This window comes from Terrapene carolina, unplaced genomic scaffold (assembly GCF_002925995.2).
Source record: "Terrapene carolina triunguis isolate 2854851 unplaced genomic scaffold, T_m_triunguis-2.0 Scaffold669, whole genome shotgun sequence".
Taxonomy (NCBI): Eukaryota; Metazoa; Chordata; order Testudines; family Emydidae; genus Terrapene; species Terrapene triunguis.
In genome coordinates, this window is record NW_020665020.1 from 1 (window position 1) to 7,398 (window position 7,398).

At 59.5% G+C, this 7,398-nt stretch overlaps 1 pseudogene; it reads left to right on the top strand.

Annotated features, from left to right (window-relative positions):
* The first annotated feature begins 2,146 nt into the window (after positions 1-2,146).
* Positions 2,147-7,398, top strand: part of LOC112112407 — a 7,018-nt pseudogene continuing 1,766 nt past the window's right edge.

Below are 7,398 nucleotides of genomic sequence, written 5' to 3' on the forward strand. Positions count from 1 at the left end.
GAGCTGTGGGAATAGCTGTGATCCTGGGGGTTGTCCTCTGTATTTACGAGAGGAGAGAACAAACACCTGGCAAAGGTAGCAGAAGCATTACTGAGGGAGTTCTCCAAGAGAAGGCATCGAGACCATGCGCTTTTTGGGGTGTTTGTCTGACAGCTTGTTTGCTGTGTGTTTGAAGACTATCGTGTTTGCGGTGTGTGTGTGCTGAGCCTATGTAAGCGGGGGAATGGTCCCGCTATTGTGGGGAACTTTCCTGGCTTATGCACGATCCCGGTGAAGTGGGCTAGTGAAAGGATCTGAGTCCTCACTCCCACTTCCTTTACCCAGAGGCTGCCTTACCTCGAGGGCTCCCCTCCCACTCTCCTGTGTGGCAGAGTCCTCGTAACCCCAACAAGGCAGGGCCCAGGATTCCTGGGGGCTCGACCCCCAACCTTGTTGTGGTCACTTAGGGCAGGGGCTCGGGTGTCCCCACTGCGGGGTGCTCTCTCTGCACTGGATGCTTCCCTGACCCCACTGATCATTACACACAGCTCAAAGCAAATACAATTTATCAAACAGCAATTTAGAAAAATAAGGAGCAACTGGGAAAAGTGAAAGGAAAACCCTGGATCCCTGGCCCTGGCCAAGATTAGCAATAGGGACTTGGGGGCTGCAGTTTTTAAGCACCCAACTTGACACACTTTCGAGGCCTGATTTTCAGAGGGGCAGGTGCTCTAAAACCCAAGACCCCTTATAAAGGTGCTGAAAACTCAAGAGCCCCAAGTGACTAGTCACTGCTGAAAAGTCTGGTCCCTGGACACGGCACAGCAGGGTCAACACCAAGCCTTCAAAAGATGAGTCAGGCCCCCAATATCATGGGATTGGCTGGGTGTCACGGCGTGTCGGGGAGTCAGGGCTCTGCACCCCCACTTCCTGCAATTCACCGGGACTCTCAGCCAGCCAGTAAAATGGAAGGTTTATTAGACGACAGGAACACAGTCCCAAGCAGGGCTTGTAGGTACAACCAGGACCCCTCAGTCAAGTCCCTCTGGGGGGCAGGGAGCTTAGACCCCAGGCTTGGGGCTCTCTCCAGTTCCCCAGCCAGCTCTAAACTGAACCCCCCCCCCTCCAGCCATCTCACTCCCCTCCCCCGGGTCCTCCTTCAGCCTTTGTCCAGTTTCGGAGGCAGAAGGTGTCACCTGGCCCCAACCCCCCTCCTGGGCTTTCATGTTACATGCTCAGGTATCTTCCCTCCAGGAAAATCTCCCATCCCCAATGCAGACAGTCCCAGTAAAACTCCCCTGCAACCTTCCCAGGTCAATACTCCCCACTCCCTGCTGCGTCACTTTGGGCACTCACAAGATTTTTATAAAAGCAACAAACGGGGGGTGAGTCGCGGAAATGGTAGAAAGTGATTGTAGGTGTTTGTCCGATGGTTTCGATGGCTGGATTCGAGGTGTAACGGAGTCACTGGTGTCTCTTGCTGAGACGAGAGCTGGTGTCTTAGACAAAGGAAATGCCGTAGATCCAATCTCCCTGATGTCAAAAGGGCATTTGACACAGTTCCACCCGAGAGACTATTACTTACATTGGAGAAGATGGGGATTAATTAGGAGAACTGAAAGGTGGGTGAGGAACTGGCTAAATGGGAGACTAGGATGGGTCACACTGAAAGGTGACCTGTCAGGCTGGAGGGGGGTTACTAGCAGAGCTCCTCAGGCATCGATCTTGGGACCAACCTTATTTAACATTTCCATTACTGACCTTGGCACAAAACATGGGCGCGTGCTAATACAATTTGCGGAGGGCACAAAGTGGGGCGGTATTGGCAGTGTTTCACTCTGAGCCACCGCTTTCCCCAGATACGCCCCAGGCTGGCGCTCTAACCACTTGACCGTCCTGCCTGTCCAGCAGCAGCCCCGCCCGGTGTGATTAAAGGGGCACCAGCTGGGGGTCTGCAGCGATGCCCAGGAGCGCCAGGGCTTGTCTGCCCCGGGGTGAGCTGTAGCGGGCGATGCTGGGGTCCATACGCTGCACCCGAGGCAGGTTGAAGAGTCTCCTGCAGTTTGGGGGGCCTGGCTCTGTGTCTCACTGCCCCCCCATGCCTCACACACACACCCCCGCGCTGACCCTCCCTGCTCTGTGTCCCACAGGCCACCCGCCCAGTGCAATGGAGATCCCCATGCCGGCCCCTGTCTGCCTGATCGAGAACAGCCCGGCGGGGGAGCTGCAGGTGCAGCAGGAGGCGCTGCAGGTGCTGGCGGAGATCCACCAGCCCGTGGTGGTGGTGGCCATCGCCGGGCTGTACCGCACTGGCAAGTCCTACCTCATGAACAAACTGGCCGGCAAGAGAACAGGTGAGATAGACGTGAGCCTTACCCCAGTGCGCCAGGACTCCTGGGTTCTCTCCCTGGTGCTGACAGGGGAGTGGGGTCAGAGCAGGGGGGCTGGGGGCCAGGACTCCTGGGTTCCCTCGCTCTGCATCTGTCCCAGCTCCACCCCTCTCTCCCCAGGGTTCTCGCTGGGCTCCACCATCCAGTCTCACACCAAGGGCATCTGGATGTGGTGCCTGCCCCATCCCCGCCGGGCCGGCCACACCCTGGTGCTGCTGGACACCAAGGGGCTGGGCGACGTGGAGAAGGTGAGTTGGGGGGGGTCAGTGTATGAGAATCAGCCAATTTGCAGAGTGGGATGGAACTCCCCTCGGCACGCAGGGGCTGCTGGGACTTGTAGTTCAGGGCAAGGCATGCTGGGAAAGGGGTTGGGGTATTTAAGGAGCTCCCTCTGCTAAAGGACAGACTCAGCGAGCCCCATGTAGGGGAAGGAGGGGCTGTCTGATGTGGGGCTGACGCCCTCTGAGGGGGACAGTGCCAATGCCGGGAGGGCTGGGGATGCCATGGCAGGGCTGGGACGGGAGGCCCAGGGGTGTGGCTGGAAACTCTTGTCCTGCCCGGGGAGAACTGTTGAGATATCAAAAATGTTTCCCATCCTGAATCGCGATGAAAAGTCAAAATGGGGGGAAAGTGCCAGGGCCTGAAAATCGGAAATGTGTCCTGGGTCCAGGTCATGCAAAAAACTTGGATCATTTTCAAACATTTCATTTTGATTGACCATTTTTTCTTTCTTTCTTAACTTGGTCCAAATTTACCAAAACGTTGGCAACGAGACATCGCGTTGCCTTGAAAAACGGCCAGTTTCCGAGTAGACAAACAGCCATTCGGGCTGTTTCCACAATTCTGAAACTTTTTTCCCAATAATTTTTCAAGTCAGGAAACCTGAACCGACCCTGTTTCACCAGTGATTTTGCTATCAACAATTCAACGTTCTCCAGCGACAATTTCCTGACCCGCTGTAGTGATGGAGGGCAGGCCTGGCATTCAGGAGAGCTGGGTTCAAATCCCTACTCCACAGACCCCCTGGGTGACCTTGGACTCAGTTTCCCCACCCAGCCTGCCAGAGGGAGTGTGACAATAAATACATTTGCTCTGGAGAGGGGTCAGACACGGCCGATAAGATGGATCCTTTGAAATGGATCCCGCAGCCTTGGCCATATGTCGGCATCGCTCCGCGCTAGGTGGAGGGAAGAGCCAGCATCGCCAGCCAGGAGTGGGCAAAAAAAAGTCAAGACCCAAAAAATGCACAAGAGTCGCTGCAAACTCCATGCCCTGCAGTGGGGGCTGCTGCAGCTGGACCCCAGGGGGCGGGGAGGGGGTTGTCGCCTTCCCAAAGTTTTAACGGAGCCACATCAGTTAGAAACTTACTTCAATAATAGGAGAGAAATGGGACCTCCCGCTCCCTCCCGTGCCTCCGGGAGCTGGGGATTTAATGAGGTGGGGGAGGGGAATACGCCAACCCCAAATAGTGACTTTCCTAAGAATGGGAATTAATTGTGGCCTGGGCTGGGATTCTGGAGAGCTGGGGGCTGGTCCCCTGGCCATCCCTCCCCCGTGCCTCAGTTTCCCCATCTGTGCCGTGGGGCTGGTGATCCCGCCATGCTCTGCGATGGGCTGTGAGCTCTGCGACTGGGACACACTCGGGACAGTGACAGTGGGTGTCGTTCCAGGGTGACGCGAAGAACGACACGTGGATCTTCGCACTGGCCATGCTCCTCAGCAGCACCCTGGTCTATAACAGCCGGGGCACCATCGACCAGCAGGCCATGGACCAGCTGCAGTATCCTTGCCTGGGGGCCGGGGCTGGGGGGGGCATGTCCCCGGGGAAGGGCCCCGTGCTTCCATCTAAACGCTTCACCCCCTGCAAAATTGTGACCCACAGCACAGGGTGTGCACCATGGCCCCCTCTAGTGGCCGCTCCACGTGAAGGGATAACAACCCTCTACTGCCACCAGCTGTCAGAGTCGCTCCTTCGGGTCCCGTGCTGCAGGCGGCTGCTCTGGACCCTGAAAGTGGTGGGTTCAATCCCTGCTTCCTGGTGTTGTGATGAAATATCTGACACGGAGTTTGGGGGGAGACAAGGCCCTGCACCCCCGGCTTCCTGCGATTCACCGTGACTGCCAGCCAGCCAGTAACACAGAAGGTTTATTACACGACAGGAACACAGTCCAAACCAGAGCTTGTAGTCATAAACAGGACCCCTTAGTCAGGTCCTTCTGGGGGGTAGGGACCTTAGACCCCAGCCTTGGGGTTCCCTCTGATTTCCCCAGCCAGCCCAAAACTGAAACCCCCTCCAGCATCTCACTCCCCCTCCCCGGGCTCCTCCACCAGCCTTTGTCCAGTTTCCTGGGCAAAGGTGTCACCTGGGTCCAACCCCCTCCGAGCTCAGGTTACAGGCTCAGGTATCGTCCCTCAAGTGAAGTCACCCCCTGCTCTCCCATCCCCCAATGCAGACAGTCCCAGCAAAACTAGACGACATTCCCAGGTCAGTCCACCCTGCTCCCTACTGAGTCACAATATCCTCCCCTTCCCCCAGTCGCTTCTGAGCCCCCATCGCAGGTGGGTTGGGGGGGCCCTGAGGGATTGGCACCCCCTGAAGGGGACGCCGCATCTCCGGTTCCTTAGCCAGCCCCCAGCTACATGACGGAGCTGACAGAGCGCATCAAGGTGAAGGGGGTGGGCCAGGGCGGCCGGCAGGAGGGGGCGGAGTCGGCCGAGTTTGTGCGGTTCTTCCCGGCCTTTGTGTGGGCTGTGCGGGATTTCATGCTGCAGCTGGAGCTGGACGGGCGGGAGATCACCGAGGACGAGTACCTGGAGAACGCCCTGAAACTAAAGACAGGTAGGGGAGCGGTGCTGGCCCCAGGGTGGCACTAGGGGGCACTGGGCTGCAGGGGAGGAGTGAGAGCTCCCCTGGCAGTCAGGGCTGGCCCCAGCGTGGCACTAGGGGGCGCTGTGATTGCAGAGGGGGTGACTTTTGCTCGAGACACAATCCCAAGCTGTTGACACCTTGCGGGGGTTACCGGTCCCTGAGAGTTGGGGCGTTCGCTGTCCTGGCCACATTCCAGCTTGGATGGTTCCCCGGCTCCCCTCAATCCCCTGTGGATATCGGGGTCTCTTCCCCCAGGGGAATCTGTCCAACACCCACCATGCTGCCCCCTAGAAGCAGCCGCATGTCGGCGCAGGGCTGCTGCCCAGCTCCCGTCTCCTCCCCAGGCAGCAGTGAGCAAACCAAGCTCTACAACCTGCCCCGCGAATGCATTCGCCGGTTCTTCCGTGCCCGGAAATGCTTCGTCTTCGTCCCGCCGGCCAGCAGGAGGAACATGCGCTGGCTGGAGGAGCTGCAGGAGGACGAGCTGGAGCCTGAGTTCCGGGAGCAGGTGCCCTTGTTCTGCCGCCACATCTGGGAGACGTCACAGCCCAAGACCATCCCAGGCGGCCACGTGGTGACTGGGGCCAGTGAGTATCGGTAGCCCTGGGGCCGGGGGCCAGCAGGGCTTGTGGGGTGCTGGGCAGGATGAACCGAGCTGGGAGGGGGTCCCCTGTGTCCAGCACTGTTGGGGCCAATGCCGGCGCCTGCGCCCAGCTCTGGGGTGGGCGGTTAGAGGGCGCACTAGAAAATCCTTGAGGAGTGGAGCAAAGTCACAGAAACAACCCCTGGGGCAGAACAGGCCATGTGGGGGGAGCCCGACAGAGCAGATCTGGTCAGTGGATCCCAGGGGAGATGGGGAGAGGCCTAGATAGCCCCGTGGGTGCGTTTCCCAGGGAGGGACGCCTGGGTCCCCAGGGGCCGTTGGTTGGGCCCCACCAATTTCACATGAAAAATGTGTCACGGAACATGAAATAAGCCCTTTCCCCATGAAATCCGATGTCCCCTTGTTCCTAGGAGCGCCCCAGCAAAGGGGGCCCCGAGCTCCAGATGGGCAGGGGAGGGGCAGGACTTGTCCATCTCCTGCACAGCTGTGCTGGGGGGGCATCAGACCCACCCCCACCTCCAGGAACCTCCTGCGGCTGCAGGAAGCTCTGCGGTTGCTGCCTTCAGAGTCCAGCTCCAGGGGCAGCACCGAAGCGAGGGTGGTAATTCCATGACCCCCCAACAACAGCTTTGCCCCCCATCCCCTTTTTAAACATCTGAAAACATGAAATTTACCAGTTTTCAAATCCTGTGGCTGTGAAATTGACCATAATAGACCGTGAATTTGGTAGGGCCATTTCTCTGCAGCGCCCCATGGCTGGGGGGTGCCGCCAGGCGCGTCCCAATGAGAAACGAGGCACCAGTTGCTCACAGAGACGGGGGATGGGGGTGCATTTCTGACTGGGATGGGGGGACTGGGGCGTATCCAGGGTGGGGAGGGGGGCACGTCCCAGGCTTGGTGTCTGTCCTGCAGGGAGGGGCAGGGAGCAGTGTGGGAGGGGCTGGGCACACTGGGCACTGACCCTGCCCCTCTGACTGCACTGGGGAACCTGGCACTGCCCCCGCCCCCCCCCCATTGTGCTGGGCACCCTGGCACTGACCCTGCCTCTCCGGCAGTGCTGGGGAACCTGGCAGTGACCTACGTGGATGCCATCCGCAGCGGGGCGGTGCCCTGCGTGGAGAGCGCGGTGCTGGCCCTCGCGCAGATCGAGAACTCGGCAGCGGTGGAGGAGGCCGTGGCTGTCTACAAGGAGCAGCTGGGACAGCGGGCGGCGCTGCCCACGGAGACCCTGCAGGAGCTGCTGGAGCTGCACGCCCAGTGTGAGCAGGAGGCGCTGCGGGCGTTCATGGCGCGCGCCTTCAAGGACGACGACTGCCGCTTCCAAGGGGAGCTCATGGTACAGCCCCTCGCGCTGGCCCCAGGGTTTAAGGGATAGCTGCCCCGCTGTGGGATGGGTGGGGCTGGGGATCCCCTGCACCCCTTTCCCAGGGATCTCCCAGCCCCGGTGTGACAGGTTCCCCCCTGGGGTGCCACCTGGATCTGGGGTACCACAGAGCCCCCCGTCCCACCAGCCTGGGCTCCCTCTCACCCTGTGCTGCTGTGACAAGCTGCAAAGC